The sequence below is a fragment of the Pan paniscus genome, chromosome 23 (assembly GCF_029289425.2).
Source record: "Pan paniscus chromosome 23, NHGRI_mPanPan1-v2.0_pri, whole genome shotgun sequence".
NCBI classification, from domain to species: domain Eukaryota; kingdom Metazoa; phylum Chordata; class Mammalia; order Primates; family Hominidae; genus Pan; species Pan paniscus.
The window spans coordinates 33,669,878-33,686,454 of record NC_085927.1 but is presented as its reverse complement, the minus strand read 5'-3'; positions in this window follow the sequence as shown (position 1 = coordinate 33,686,454).

Below are 16,577 nucleotides of genomic sequence, written 5' to 3'. Positions count from 1 at the left end.
AAAGGTGTTGCTCATCCCCCCTAGCATCACCTTCCAAGGAGGGCAGGTTTCCCCAGTTTGCCTGGAGGTCTTCACAGGAGGCCATGTGGCTGTGGATGCAGTTCTCAAATGTGACAGTAGATGTCACTGCCGACCAATAAACAGGATGTTCCAGACACACTCTGGGCTACCTGCCCACATGTCTTGTGGCCTTGGGGCCCATTTCCCATGCCTGACCTGTGCCCACCATGTGCCACTCTATTGGGGGACCTGCCCTGATAATCACGTAGATTGTTTCCTATTTTTCCTAAGTGTGGGCCGGCTTGAGAAATAAAGGGACAGAGAACAAAAGAGAGAAATTGTAAAGATGTGCATCCGGGGGAGACGTCACACGTTGGTAGGATCCGTGATGCCCCACAAGCCACAAAAACCAGCAAGTTTTTATTAGGGATTTTCAAAAGGGGAGGGAGTGTGCAAATAAGTGTGAGTGACAGACATCAAGTACGTAACAGGGTAATAGAATATCACAAGGCAAGTGGAGGCAGGGCGAGATCACAGGATCACAGGACCGAGGCAAAATTAAAATTGCTAATGAAGTTTCGGGCACCATTGTCATTGATAACATCTTATCAGGAGACAGGGTTTTGAGACCAACCGGTCTCACCAAAATTTATTAGGCGGGAATTTCCTCTTCCTAATAAGCCTGGGAGTGCTATGGGAGACTGGAGTATATTTCATCTCTGCAGTTTCGACCATAAGAGACAGGCCACGCCCAGGGGGGCTGTTTATAAGCTGATACCTCCTGGTGCGTATTCTCTTTCTCAGGGACGTTCCATGCTGAGAAAAAGAATTCAGCGATATTTCTCCTATTTGCTTTTGAAAGAAGAGAAATATGGCTCTGTTCTGCCTGGCTCGCCGGCGGTCAGAGTTTAAGGTTATCTCTCTTATTCCCTGAACAATTGCTGTTATCCTGTTCTTTTTTAAGGTGCCCACATTTCATATTGCTCAAACACACATCCTGTACAATGTGTGCAGTTAATGCAATTATCACACGGTCCTGAGGCGACATACATCCTCCTCAGCTGACAGGATTAAGAGATTAAAGTAAAGACAGGCATAGGAAAGCACAAGGGTACTGACTGGGGAAGTGATAAGTGTCCATGAAATCTTTACAATTTATGTTTAGAGATTGCAGTAAAGACAGGCATAAGAAATTATAAAAGTATTAATTTGGGGAACTAATAAATGTCCATAAAATCTTCACAATCCACGTTTTTCTGTCATGGCTTCAGCTGATCCCTCTGTTTGGGATCCCTGACTTCCCACAACACCACTCCTAGCCGGAAATATTCCAAGTAACCATTGCAACTGTCCTGCCTTAAGGGTGCCTGGTGGTGGCTTCTGTCTTAGGTCCCATTCTGGCTCTCTCTTCCAGTGATTTCTCATACTTTGGGGGACACTCTGGCCTGCTTTCCTGGGCCTTTTCCATTACCACCTCCTCTCCCCATCAGGCACTGGGGATGGCAGCCACAGCCTATGCCTTCTTGATCCATGCTGGCTGCCTTGGGATTGTTCCTTATTGGATGGTTTTGCTTTCAACAGACACTCCAATAAAGTACACGAAATAAAGAATAAAGTTAAACAGTCAGTCCTAGTGCTGTGTAGGTGGCAGTAAGTCTGGGAGAGCGACCTCAACTGAACTAACCATGCTGTGCATCATTGTCAAGCGGGACCAGCAGGATCCTCAGGTCACCTGGCAGCAGGGGCTGGGAAGGGTCCCTAGAAGTGATCTTGAGTTGCACTTAGTGCTCTTGGCAGAGGGAAGGGCTTGGGCTAGCGCTGGAGGCATGAAGATGGGGTGTGTTCAGGGCTTTCCAGCAGTCCAGGCATGGGAAGGGGACGCTAAGGGCCAAAGGCTGAGGTGACACTGGGAAGGGAACTGTAGGAAGGTAAGGACTGGCTTTCGGCCATGTGACTGAATTGCCTGTGTGTGGTGTGTGTGTATGTGTGCGAATGTCAGTGAACTGTGTGTGTGAACGTGAGTGAATTGTGTGACTGTGTTTATGTGTGGGTGTATATGTGTGTGATGTGAGTGAACTGTGTGTATGTGGGTGTATATGTGTGTGATGTGAGTGAACTGTGTGTATGTAGGTGTATATGTGTGTGAATTTGAATGGTGTGTAAATGTGACTGAGCAGTGTGAATTTGTGTATGTGGGTGTATGTGTGTGAATGAGTGAACTGTGTGATTTTGTTGGTGTGAATTGTGTGCCTGTGTGTGTGAGGTGTATGTGTGTGTGTGTGTGAGTCAACTGTGTGATGACTTTGTATTAATGTCAGTGAATGGTGTGGTTGTGTATGTGGGTGTATATGTGTGTGTATGTATGTGAATTATGTGTGGGGTTGGTGTGTATGTGTGTCAATGTGAGTGAGTTGTGTGACTTTGTTGAATATGAGTGAATTGTGTGATTGTGTGGGTGTATATGTGTATATAGGAGTTAACTGTGTGACTGTGTGTAAATGTTATGATTGTGTGTGTGGGTGTATATGTGTGAATGTGATACATCGTGTGACTGTGGGTGGACGTGGGTGGATGTGTGTGTGAGTGTGCATGGCTGTGTGTCGAAGAATGTGTGAGTGTAAGTGTGCAGGTGGTAGCTGTGGAATTAAGGCACATTAGGGGAATCCTTCCTTGGCTCTGGTCCTTGGTTTCCCTCCTATGAAACAAGTTGGGTGAATTAGGCAGTCTCTGGCATTCCAGGATTTGGTCTCAGGTCTAAACAGGATTTTGTGAAGTGAAAGCAGCATCCCTTGGGCATCCCGGGAGGTGTCCCTGCCCTCCATGGCTTACCGTCTGCCACATGGCCCAGCAGCAGCTACTCTGCAGGGCCATGTGCTGCCATGACAGGTACTCATCCCCACGGGCGCGGGCCTGCAGGTCCTGGAGGTACCAGTGGTCAGGTGCTTTCTACATGCAGCTCATATAGAGCAAGCTAGCCACACTGGAGGGACATGGCAGGGGCAGAAGACATGCCCTGAACACTCTTCAGCCGTTTTCTGGGGCATTTTCACTATCCCCATGATGCAGAGGAGGGATGTGAGGCTCAGAGAGGTTAGGTAAGTGCCCAGGGTCACACAGCCCTACACGGGGCCAGACTATCATCTCAACTAAGGGTAGCAAGGAAGAAACAAAATGTCATGAACTTCAGCAGGGGCTCAGGGAAGGCTTCCAGGAGGAAGGGGCACCCAGTGTGAGTCTGAAGAATGAGAGCAAGTTGAATATCTCCCTAACATATCCAAAGCGTGGACAGGGCCAGGAGCAAGGCCAGCAGGGAGAGAGCCTTCCAGGTGACATAGCAGCATTGCTTCCCACCCTGTCCCAACTCCCGTTCACCTATGGTGAAGGGTTGTGCAGTCTGACCCCCAGAGCTCATCATGCCTCTATGGGTGTTGGACCATCCAGTGATCCCAGGCTCTGAATGTGAATCCAGCTCCACCAAGGAGGCACTATGTGGCCTCGGTAAAGGACGCCACCATGCAGCCACCAACCTGGAGGCTGGTTTTGGCTTTCATTTTTCCCACCCACCTCCAACCCTTCAGCAAACCCTGCAGTTAGATTTCAAGAAAAGTCAGAACTGACCACAATCTCCCGCAACCCTGCACCACCACCACCTTGGTCTGGGGCTCCAGCGCTGCATGCCAGATGACTGCAGTGGCTTTCTCACCCCTGCCAGGGGGATCCTTTACGACGTAAGTCAGATCACAGTTCTCCTCTGCTCAAAACTCTCCAACGACTCAATCCCCCTGCGGTAAGAGCCAAAGCCTTCCCAGTGTCCCATGCTCCCCTCTGTCGTGACCTCCTGCTCTTCCTGCTCACTGAACCCACCCTGGCCCGTTGCTCTCCAGTCTGAACCCCATGCATTGTCCCACCTGGAGCCTTCACCCTCACTCTTCCCTCCAGTGAGAACACCCTTCCCCTCATGCCTTGCACATTCCTACAGCTCTCTGCTCAGATGCCACCTCCTCCAGGGAGTCTTCCCTCAACATCCTACTCATAATGACACACACCCCCACTCTTACCCTGTTTATTTTTTCCATGGCATCCATCAACATCCGATATGTTACATGTTTACATGGGTTACTGTCAGCTCCCCCTTCTATTAAAGGAATGTGAGATCCACGAGGAGAAGGACGCAGACACGTTCGCTGCTCAAGCCCCAGGGCTTAAATGGGGTCTGGCCCTGGTGGATGTTTAGCAAATAGCCACTGAAGCTCGCTGAGTGGTCCCTCGACTCTCCAGGGAAACAGCACTTGCCCCACAGGATTTGTGGGCAAAATGGTAGCACTAAGATGCCTGGTACAGCCGCTCCTCGAAACTTAGCACTCTCCTTTTTTCGGAGGGGAAGGCTGGCAGTGAGGAGGCCCGGAAGCAGACTGGGCCCTGTGGCCTTGTGCAAGTCCCTCCCCTCCTCCAGCCTCAGTTTCCTCACTTGTATAATGCAGGAGGGGACTTCTATAGCCCTTGTCAACACTGGGCACCTCTGCCTGCCTCCACCCATTCTTCACCCTGGGGCTGGTGCAGGGCCTACAGTCCATGATCCAAGCCATCAACAGTGAACAGACAGCCGACTGGCCCCACAAGGCCCAGCAGCAGCCCAGGGACCGGTTACCTCTCAGCCAAGGTGAAGTCCCCATCCTTCAAGGCCCGGCACCTTCCTCAGGGGGTTCACCTGGGCAAAGGCATCGCTGTGCTGCTGGCCTGCAGGAGAGATCAGAGAGGTGAGTGGGGAGAACCCAGAGTTCTCTGAGGTCTCTGCCCACCCCCACCCCAAAATCCCAGCAGCAGCTTTCTGAGGCCCCTATCTGGGAGGCATCAGGGAAGAGGAAGCCTCTCTGTTAGTCGCTGGGTCACAGACACTGACCCCATCAGAGGGCCACCTTTCCTGTGTCCAGCTCCTTGAAGCATGGCTCAAGGACAATTCCCTGGAGCTGTAATTCACACCCCACCCCCAGTCAGTTCCATCCATAGGTCAGACCCCTCCAGCCTCCTCCCTGGGCTCTAGGCTTGCCCCCTCTGATTCAGCTTCCTATCCCAGCTGGGGACTTAGGCCCTACTGGCCAGGCTGGGTGACCTGTCAATACCCCAGAGTCCCAGCCAAACATGTTCCCAACCCTCAGACCAACCTCATTCTTGCTGGGAATCCCTGCCCCATTCAGCTACTTAGCCTCCGGTGGCTCAGCTCTTCTTGCTTTCTTATGCCAAACTCTCAAGGCTCCCTCCCCACTGGGGGTTCCCAGGTCTGACTCACTTTAGCACTCTAGGCCAGTGCTAGAGGCCGCATTAGGTGCCTGGTGTTTGGATCAGAGGACCTCAGTCAAGCCAGGCTCCAGTCTGATCATAGGCCTACATGTGGGCCTCTTTGCCCTTCTACTGAATGGACATGCACACCCCTGCCCATTCTCCCTCCACAGACTGCTTCTGTGTCCAGCCCCTGTTCTGTAGCAGGTGACTCAAGCTGGTTGTACCAAGGGCAGCAGTTGGGAAGAGTCAGCTGAGCAGGTTCCTCCTTCTGGCCTGCCCAGGGGGCTCTGGCTCTGCTCTCTGCCCTACTGCTTAGTTATAGCCCTGCCTCCCCCACTGAATTCTGCTCCAGCTGCATCTGTGTATGCCAGCCAGACCAGCAAACGCTGGAGCTCAGGGTGAGGGTGCTGGCCTCCCCCACTGCCCTGCCACAGGGCCCTCCAGCCTCTAGCCTCTAGGAGTAGCCCCTTCAGCTGGGTGAGAAGCCCCATGGGATAGAGCAAGTCAGATGCAGGAAAAAGAAAAGGCAGAAGAATGCCAAGAAATACATAAAAGTGGAAGAGACCCAGGGCCAGACACAGTGGTGCATGTCTGTAATCTCAACACTTTAGAAGGAGGAGGCAGGAGGATCACTTGAGCTCAGGAGTTCAAGGTCAGCCTGGTCTACATGGCAAAATCACGCGTCTACACACACCAAAAAAAAAAAAAAAAAAAAGTATCTGCGCACGGGGACGTGCCTGTAGTCCCAACTATTCTACTTAGGAGGAGTAAGTTGGGAGGATCACTTGATCCTGAGAGGTCAAGGCTGCAGTGAGCCGGGATCATGCCACTGCCCTCTAGCCTGGGCTGCGGATTGAGACACTGTAATAAATAAATAAACAAACAAACAAACAAACAAAAAATAAAAAAGTGGAAGAGACACAGGCAGGGGTAGACAGGGACTATTTTACTTAGGAAACAAAGAGGCAGTTTCATTGTTTTTTCCAAGCACATGGGGTGAAGATATTCTTGCCCCACTCCATTTCCCTACCCTCGTTCTGTGCCTGCTGTGCCCTCTCTAAACCCGTATTTTGAAGAATGTTTTGTATTCACAAGCAAAGATCAAGCCTCTATTAAAATAGACAACCAGTGGGGCATGGCGGCTCATGCCTGTAATCCCAACACTTTGGGAGGCCAAGGCAAGAGGATCACTTGAGCCCAGGAGTTCTAGGCCAGCCTGGGAAACACAGCAAGACCTCCTCTCAATAATAATAATAATAATAATAATAATAATAATAAATTGGCCGGGCATGTCGGTGGGCACCTGTAGTCCCAGCTACTTGAGGGGCTGAGGCGGGAGCATCGCTTAAGCCTGGAAGGTCCAGGCTGCAGTGAGCCATGATTGTGCCACTGCTCTCCAGCCTGAGTGACAGAGTTAGATGCTGTCTCCAAAAAGTAAAAATAATAACATAGATAATTATGTAATAGTTTCCACACCGGAGAGTCTGATTCTTCGTGTTAGTCTGCATTCTTGGCCCGACTGCAAAGCAGCGGGGACAGGCAGGGATCCGCGGCCAATATCCCCTGGGCCTGCCTGCCCAGCCCAGCTTTGATCAGCTCCACTGTGCGAAGCTCGAAGGGGATGCCGTTCTTGGCGAAGATGTAGACTGAACGGAAGGGCTGGGACAGCAGGTCCAGGTACAGCTCCAGACCCCTGGCGGGGGCAATGGGGTGGGGCGAGGGAGGGCAGACCTAAACCTAGGGGATGGGCCCTGGGGACAAACCCGGGGACAGGCCCGGGAACAGGAACTGTGGGCAGGAATGGCTGGTTGGAGGCGTCGGACAGGAACGGCTGTGGGTAGGTGAGGGTTGGGCAGGAACTGCTGGGTCACCGAGCCTGCAGCGGTGCACCTCCCCAGGGAGCCCCGAGTCCGGCCACGCCCTCTTCACTCATCTCTTGGCTCCTAGAACTTTGGGTCAATCAGTGGCGTGTCTGCTCTCTCACCACCCCTTTCTGGGAATCTAGGCTGCAGGTATATTTCCCACTAAAAGGGAAGAGGAGAGGCTGGGCGCGGTGGCTCACGCCTGTAATCCCAGCACTTTGGGAGACTGAGGGGGTAGGATCACGAGGTCAGGACATCGAGACCATCCTGGCTAACATGGTGAAACCCCGTCTCTACTAAAAATACAAAAAATTAGCCGGGCGCGGTGGCGGGCGCCTGTAGTCCCAGCTACTCGGGAGGCTGGGGCAGGAGAATGGCGTGAACCCGGGAGGCTGAGCTTGCAGTGAGACGAGCTCACGCCACTGCACTCCAGCCTGGGCAACAGAGCCATACTCCGTCTCAAAAAAAAAAAAAAAAAAAGGAAGAGGAGAAAGGAGGTGCAACAGCCTCCTTGCCCAGTGCCTCGGCCCAGTGCCCAGGACGGAGGCCAGAGAGGAAGGGTGGCTGACTGCCTGCGGGGCTGCCAGCCCCACACCTCATGAAGGAATGAGCTGTCCCTCCCCAGTTGCTGGGGTCATATTTGGTACACTCTAGCTAACGCCTCCCCCAGACGGCTGAGGACCTGTGAGGCCTATCCAGAGGTTTCCAACAGTGCCTGGCATTGCACAGTAAATTAATCACCATGACACGAGTTTTGCAAAAGAGAAAAGATTTATTCACAGGGCACCAAGCAAGGATGTGGGATAGTAGCTCTCAAATCCACCTTCCCGAAAATAAGGCTTAGGGATAAGCCTTGCTTCCAAGCAGTAGAGCACAGGCCCCAGCCACGCTCTAGGGGAGGGGACCATACAAGGATGTGAATAGCAGTGTCGGCCTTGTGGGCCTACAACGCAGAAGGGCCATGCGCTTGGTTTAAAGCTTTGCTGTTGCCATCTGAACATTCTTAACAAGTTAAAAATAAAGGTCCCCACATTTTCATTTATAGCCAGTCCTGTCCAAGGAGTTCAAAGATCTCATGAGGGTGGACAGGGCACTGTCTGCTCTGGGCAGTGACGGGACCACTAACAGTTGTTCTCCAGTCTCCCAGCGCCTACCCCAGGGCCACACCTTCCCCTGGTCTCTTCTTTTTTTTTTTTTTTTTTTTTTTCGAGACAGGGTCCTGCTGTTGCCCAGGCTGGAGTGAGTGCAGTGGTACAAACTTAGCTTACTGCAGCCTCGACCTGGGCTCAAACAATCCTTCTGCCTCACCCTCCCATGTAGCTCAGACCACATGCGCATGCCACCAATCTGGGCTAATTTTTTGACTTTGTAGAGACGGGGTCGCACTTTGTTTCCCAGGGTGCTCTCGAATTCCTTGGCTCAAGTGATCCTCCCACCTCAGCCTCCCAAAGTGCTGGGATTATAGGTGTGATCCACCACCCCTGGCCTCTCTCACATTCTTGACATTTAAAGTTACCGTCATTGACAAGGAACATGGGTACACTCCAATTTACTCAAGAAAAAGCTCTTTTCTCCATTGAAGACATATGTGGCCTAACTGCTTCCTACTCTAGTTGAGTCTTCTTGTTGTTTCCTTTTTCTTCTTCTCTCTTGTTTTTTAGAGACGAGGTCCTGCTGTGTTGCCCAGGCTGGTCTCAAAGTTCTAGCCTCAAGAGACCCTCCTGCCTTGTCCTCCCAAAGTGTTGGGATTACAGGTGTGAGCCACTCTGTCCAGCCTCAAACTGTGGTCATTAGATCAGCAGCAGCAGCAGCCTTGCCTGGGAGCTTGTTAGAAATATACTAACAGGCTCCCATCCCCAAACCCAGACCTACTGAATCAGACAGAGTCTGTATTTTCATAAGATCCTCAGGTGATCCAAATGCACGTTAAACTTTGAGGAGCTTTGATCCAGAACCTGAGCTGGAGGCCCCTGGGGGCCACTCTGTTCCTCACAGACTGCAAGGTATGTTTTTTTCTTGCCTCTTCTCTCTGTCCCAATGTCTCCTTCTGTCTGTGTCTGACCCTGAGGACCCTATGACATCCTCCCAGGGGAGTTTCCACTGCCAAAGGCCTGATTCTCTAGAATCTGATGGGCTCCTCTAGACACCAATCTCTACCTGGGCTCTTGTTGAAGAAGCCAATCAGCTCATTGGTTGGAGATCACGTGATATACAACATGGCTGCCTTCCAAGCCTTATGTGTGGACAAGGAGATAAGGACAAGTAGGTATATCATGTTCTGATACCTGGGCCATCGTCTCTCCTCAGGCCCCCAGGATACACGTTTATGGGGAGTTTTCCTCCCTTCCCCCAATATGGTCACTCATAACTTTACACCCAACAGTCAAACAGGGGTGGAAGCTACAGGGTTTCATGTAAACAATAGGCTAGGCTGTGGGGCTGAGTAAAAGGCACTGGACTGTGGTAGGTCTTACTCCAAGATGGCCAAATGGAAGGGCTTTTAGCTTTCTTTGTTTTTGTTTTATATTTTGAGCTATAATATTCAATTTCTACACTTCAGAATAAAAAGAGCCACAATTTGTGATTCATATTTTTTGTAGCTTCTTCCCTATGCTTTTGAACAATGTAATCATATTTTCATTATCAGATATAATTCCCATACCATAATATCCACCCTTTCAAAGTATACTTTAAAATTCAATTGGTTTAAAGCCAATTCAGTGGTTTTTAGTATATTAACAAAGTTTTGTCACCATCACAGTTATCTAATTCTAGATCATTTTCATCACCCAAAAAAGAAACTCTGTACCCAATAAAGAGTCACTCCCCATTCCCCTCTTCCCCTAGCCCCTGGTTACCATTCATCTACTTTCTACCTCTGTGGATAGGAAGTAGCTGCCTATTCTGGAGATTTCATTCAAATGGAATAATGAAATATGTGGCCTTTTATGACTGGCTTCTTTCATTTAGCATAATGGTGTCAGGGTTCATCCATGTTGTAGCATATAACGGTACTTCATTCCTTCTTATGGCTGAATAATATTCAATTTTATGGACTTTTTAGCAAAACATTCTAATTTTTACTTCTCTACTGTGCTTATTGTTTGTCTTTCTCCACAACAATGTGAGCACTAAAGGCAGACATTTTTGCCTATTTTGTTCACTACTGCTTTTTCTGCACCAAAAGCATTGCCTGGTTGTGGGTACTTTTCTAGTTTTAGGAAGGAGAAGACAAGATATAGGTCCTGACTCTGGTTCTGCCTCTCATTCATATGCTACCTTTCCCCTTGAAGAACTTGTTTCTTCATCTACAAAATGGGGATACTACTACTACTCATCAGGGTGGTTGTGAGGATTAAACAAGGTAAGAGATGTAAAATTGCATGTTAGTTATCAGATAGATTTGTGTTCCCATCTAGCTCCAACGAGGGAGAGGATTTGCTCTAGTCTGTCCCTCTGGGCTCTGGGCTTCTAATGGGCAGACAGCTTCCTCCATGATGTTTGTAGCTGTAAAGCCTGGCATAGTCCCTCAAGACAAGTTTTTGTTTTGTTTTTTTTTTTGAGTCGGAGTATCGCTCTATCACCAGGCTGGAGTACAGTGGTGCGATCTTGGCTCACTGCAATCGCTGCTTCCTGGGTTCAAGCGATTCTCCTGCCTCAGCCTCCCAAGTAGCTGGAATTACAGGCACACGCCACCACACTCAGCTAATTTTAAGACAGGCTTTTGGATTTGAACTGCTGATGGTCTTCCATGAACAATTCAACAGAAACCCAGTAGCACACACTTCCTTGTATGCACTTGCTCCCTCTCTTTACATTTATTACACATTTAATGCTACCTAATAATTCCCTATACTTATCTTTTACTTTATCCAATCATTCAACAGATTCCAACCGAAATACATAGAAGAGTGATATTCCAACTTCATCAGACCCTGAGATTCTATTTTTAACATTTCTTCCATGGATTGTTGAATGTTTCCAATGATTGATCCACCTTCCCTTGGCCTTTTCTACATTACAGATTTGGTTGCATGTCCTTGTCTATGTTGCCAAACTTGCCTCATAGACCCAGCTTGAACACAAGATGGGTGCTTGCTGAAGAGCACGACTCATTCTGTTGAACCTGCATGTTTTCTCAGGTCAGATTGCTTGGTGGCGCCTCTTTAATTTCTTTCAACAGCACATTGTAGTTTGCTGTGTTGAAGTGTTGCTTTTCTTTGGTTAAATTTATTCTAACTATTTTATTCTTTTTGATGCCATTATAAATGGAAGTGTGGTTTTAATTTTGTTTTTGATCCTTTATTGCAAATGTATACTACTGATTTTTGTGTATTAATCTTGTATCCTGCAACCTTGCTGAACTTATTTTATCTCATTGAGATGGAGTCTCAGTCGGTCACCCAGGCTGGAGAGCAGTGGCACAATCTTGGCACACTGCAACCTCCACCTCCTGGGCTCTAGTGATTCTCCTGTCTCCACCTCCCGAGTAGCTGGGACTACAGGCATGCACCACCACGCCCAGCTAATTTTTGTATTTTTAGTAGAGACGGGGTTTCACCATATTGGACAGGCCGGTCTCAAACTCCTGACCTCATGATCTGCCTGCCTCAGCCTCCCAAAGTGCTGGGATTACAGGTGTGAGCCACCGTGCCCAGCCTTGAACTTGTTTATTAGCTCTAATGGTTAAGTGAGTTCCTTAAGAATTCCTATAATGTCATCTGTGAATAGAGATGGTTTTACTTCTTTCTTTCTGATCTAGATTCCACCTTGTTCCTTTTTCTTGCCTAATTTCCCTAATAAGTAGAAGTAGTGTGAATGAACATTCTTGTCCTGTTCCTGATCTTAGGGGTGAAACGCTCGATCTTTCACAATGAGTGAAGTATGGTGTTAGTTATAGGTTTTTCATAGATGCTCTTTGTCAAGTTGAGGAAGTTCCTTTCTCGTCTTCATCTGCTGAGTAATTTTATCGTAAAAGGATGTTAGATTTTGTCAAATGCCTTCTCTGCATTAGGATGATCATGTGACTTTTTATTAACATGGTATGCTACATTGATTGATTTTTGTATGTTGAACTGCATTTGTACTCCTGGGATAAATCCTACCTGGTCAAGGTGTATGATCCTTTTAATATGCGGCTGGATTTGATTTGCTAATATTTTGTGAGGATTTTTACATCTATATTTATAAGGATATTGCTTTGTAATTTTATTTTCTTGTAATGTCTTTTTCTGTCTTTGGTATCAGAGTAATTCTGGCCTCATAGTATGAGTTGAAAAATATTTCTTCCTGTTCTATTTTTTGGAAGAGTTTGTGAAGGCTTTGTGTTAGTTCTTCAAGCTTTTGGTTGAATTCACCAGGGAAGCCATCTGGTCCTGGGCTTTTCTTTGTGGAATTTTTAAAAATAATTAATATTTTAATCTCTTTATTTGTTACAGGTCTATTACAATTTTATCTTCCTTCTTAAGTCAGTTTTGGTAGATTGTATGTTTCTAAAATTTTCCCATTTCATCTAGGTTGTCTAAATTGTCCATATATAATTATTCATAGTATTTCTTTCTAAACTTTTGTATTTCTCTATGACCAATGTGATGTCTCCATTTTCTTTCTTTCTGGTTTCCATTTAGTTTCTTCATTTTTGTTTTTGTTTGTTTTTTGAGATAAGGTTCTTCTATGTTGCTCAGGCTGGAGTGCAGTGGTGCAATCATAGCTCGGTGTAACCTTGAACTCTTGGACTCGAGTGATCCTCCCACCTCAGCCACCCAGTTAGCTAAGACTACAGGCATGCACCACCACACCCAGCTAATTTTTAAAAAATATATATATATTTTAGAAAAAAGTCTCATTGTGTTACCCAGGCTGGTCTCAATCTCCTGGCCTCAAGTGATCCTTCTGCCTCTGCTTTCCAAAGTGCTGGGATTGCAGGTGTGAGCCATTGCACCCAGCCTCCACTTTCTTTCTTGGTGAATAATTTGACCCTTATTTTTTTCACTTGGCTATTCTAAGTAAAGGTTTGCCAATTTTGTTGATCTTTGCAAAGATCCAGTTTTTGGTTTTATTGATTTTATTGCTTTTCTATTTTCTATTTCATTTACCTCCATTCTAATCTTTATTATTTCCTGTTTTCTAGTGGTGTTGGGTTGAGTTTGCTCTTATTTTTCTAGTTCCTTAAGGTGTAAAGTTAGGTTATTGATTGAAGATTGTTCTTCTTTAACTTATGTGTTTACAGCTATAAATTTTGCTCTTAGCACTGCTTCTGCTGCATCCTATAAATCTGGGCATGTTGTGTTTTCATTTTTATTCGCTCAAAATACTTTTTGATGTCCCTTGTGATTTCTTCTTTAACCCATTGGTTGTTTAAGAGTGTGCTGTTTAATTTCTATGTGCTTGTGAATTTTCTAGTTTTCCTTCTGTTCTTGATTTTTCACTTTATTCCACTGTGTCCAGAGAACATACTTTGTGTGATTTCAATCATCTTAAATTTGAGACTTAGGACCAAATATATGCTCTATACTGGAGAATATTCCCTGTGCTCTTTAGAAGAATGCTTATTCTGCTCCTGTCGGGTGGAACGTTCTGTTCATGTCTAGTGTGTGCGATTGGTTAATCATGCTTTTCAAGTCCCCTATTTCCTTGATGGTCTTCTGTAGTTTTTCTATTACTGAAAGTGGGGTATTGAAGTCACCAACTATTATTACTCACAATGTAACCATATTTAACCCTTTACTTTTAAAATTATTTTTGGGAACTGGAAGGATCTGTAACCACCACCCACTCTCACGTCAGACCCTATGCACATGCCAACTGTCTGCTGCTCAGCAGCTGTGATGGTTGTTCCAGTTCTTTATTAGGCAAAGAACAGTTGTTGGTTTTTTTTTTAGCATTTCCTTTAAGGAAGGTGGCTCAGATTGCTAAGCCAGCCAGGCCCTGTGGGACAGGCTGCGCCTAGGGTCACCTGCTCTTCTTCAGCAACTCAGAAATATTCTCCTTGACCATTGAATCCAATGTTGAAAAATCCCAGTCGGCCAACTGCATTAGTCGATCATGGGCCTCCCTAAAGAGGCCAGAGCTGATATTGAGCTCCACCCGCATACGCCACTCAGCTAGCTTGGAGCTGTTGATGAAGACATTATAGTTGGCTGCCATGGGCTGTGGATAGACAAAGACGAAGATGTGGTCAGCCTGGGGACCAGCCCCACCCGGGTCCTCTCCCACAGCCTCAGGCCCATGGGCCCAACATCTACCTATGCAAAGAATTAGGCTGCTGACCCCCAAGGCCTGAGCAAGGGGTCACAGACTATGTAATAGATGTAGGTGGGGATGGAGGATCCAGAATCCCTCAGAGTCCTTAGTCACTGGTCTTCTTGCTCCAAGCCTTCTGAACTATGCTGAGAGGGCTTCTGGCCCAGGCACCTCCCACTTCTCCAGCCTGCGATCTCGCATGAATCCTGCCTTCTTCCAGTGAAACCCCTTATCCCAGGTGTGTATATGTGGATGAGGGAGAGAACTCAGGTTTTTTTCCTCCATGTTTAGCCTCCCACTGTGATCAAGCTCAGGGGCTAGGATGGGAGACCTGGCGGGCAGTCTACCCTGCAGTTTGGCTGGCTCACTAAGAGTCTACCCTGTAGTTTGGTTTGCACCCAAGATCTTTGGGAAGCCCAAGAAGGGATGCATGTGGGTAAAATGTAAGGGGTGGGGACGAAGCATATGGCTGAACCCTTGGGGCAGACCAGAATGTTTTTTCCTGGTGTGGTCTGCCCTGCAAACAGACCAAAGAGACTAATTTTCATCTCAGCCAGAGATCTCTGGGATAAGGAAAAGAACACTGTATTTCCTGGTCAATACTCCAGGATCCCAGGTGCCTCCTCCTGGCATATCTCTGGCTGATATGCAAATTAGTCTCTTTGGTCAGTGTGCAGTGCCCTAGCTGGTGTGCAGGATGGCCAGTTGAGACCCTGGCCAGTGTCTTGACAAGCAGAACTGGTCACCCTCCCCTGCATGTAGAGGCCACATAAATGCCCCACACTCAGGTGTGCCTCCAAATGCACAGTGGATGCCCCTCAGACCCAGCCACGAGAGCTGTCCTCCAGAGCTGTCTGTCTGGAGCTCTGGGAAAGAGGCAGGGCCAGAAGGACACCCAGGAAGCCAGTGAACATTTCCTGGAGAGTCCAGCAAGAGGAGGAGGTATCTGGGATGCTGGTGGATTGAGCAGGAAATGCAGTGTTCTTCTCTATCCCAGGCTCACCCTCCGGGTCCTCCCACACCGAAGAATCTTTGTCAAGTGTGGAGAACTGTGATCCTTCCTGATTCATAACATTCTGTGCTTCCTGTTGCCCCGATTGAGTCCAGGCCCCCAGACCTGGTTCCCGCAGCCCCCATGGCAGCCACGCCTGCCTTTCCCACCTCACCAGCCTATCCTCAAGTGATGGCCTCATTGGCCACAGAGGAGTCCTACCTCTGCCCAGGGTCTAACCCTCCTCCAACCCACCCCACACCTGCATCATCTCCACCACGGCCACCAAGTCAGCCAGTGAGATTTGGTTCCCGGTGATGAACATCTTATCCTGCAGAAACTTCTCCTCGAAGAGCTGCAGGCTGTTCTTCACCTCTTCCACTGCATGCTCCATCTTCTCAGCTGAAACTTCCTCCCCTGTTATCTTTGGGATCAGCAACTGGCCAGGGTTGGGAAGAGGAGGGAAGAGGAGGCTGCACTCCAGGGCCACCTGCCCTGCCAGGTCTCTGTACTCTTGTCTGCTGGATAGATATTGAACACTTCCCAGGATATAAAGCAGTTTCACTTCTTTTAGCAGTTCTGATTGGTGGAAGGTGCCGGGAACCATGTGTTCACAAGGATTTGGGGAGCTCAGCAGGCATAAGTCCTGTGATTGATTAGTGATGCCGGTCACAGGCATGGAATTCGAAGTAGAGACACGTGTACTGGTTATTTGTCATCTTCCAATTTTCTATAGGCCTTTACTCTTTTTTGTTTTTGTTTTTTGAGATGGAGTCTCACTCTGTTGCCCAGGCTGGAGTGCAGTGGCACAATCTTGGCTCACTGCCAACTCCACCTCCTGGGTTCAAGCAATTCTCCTGCCTCAGCCTCCTGAGTAGCTGGGATTACAGGTGCCCATCACCACACCCAGCTAATAATTTTGTATTTTTAGTAGAGACGGTGTTTCACAATGTTGGCAAGGTAGGTCTTGAACTCCTGACCTCAAGTGAACTGCCCGCCTCGGCCTCCCAATGTACTGGGATTATAGTTGTGAGCCACCGTACCCGGCCTTCTATAGGCCTTTTGACACTGAGATTCTCTAGTTCAGAATGAAATGCCTCGAATGCTGTCCTGGGTGAGTCACATCAGCCTCTCCTGTATGCCCTTCCCCTCGCCCTAATAAGACTCTTTCATGCCCATTGTTTCAGTCCACACTCCTGACA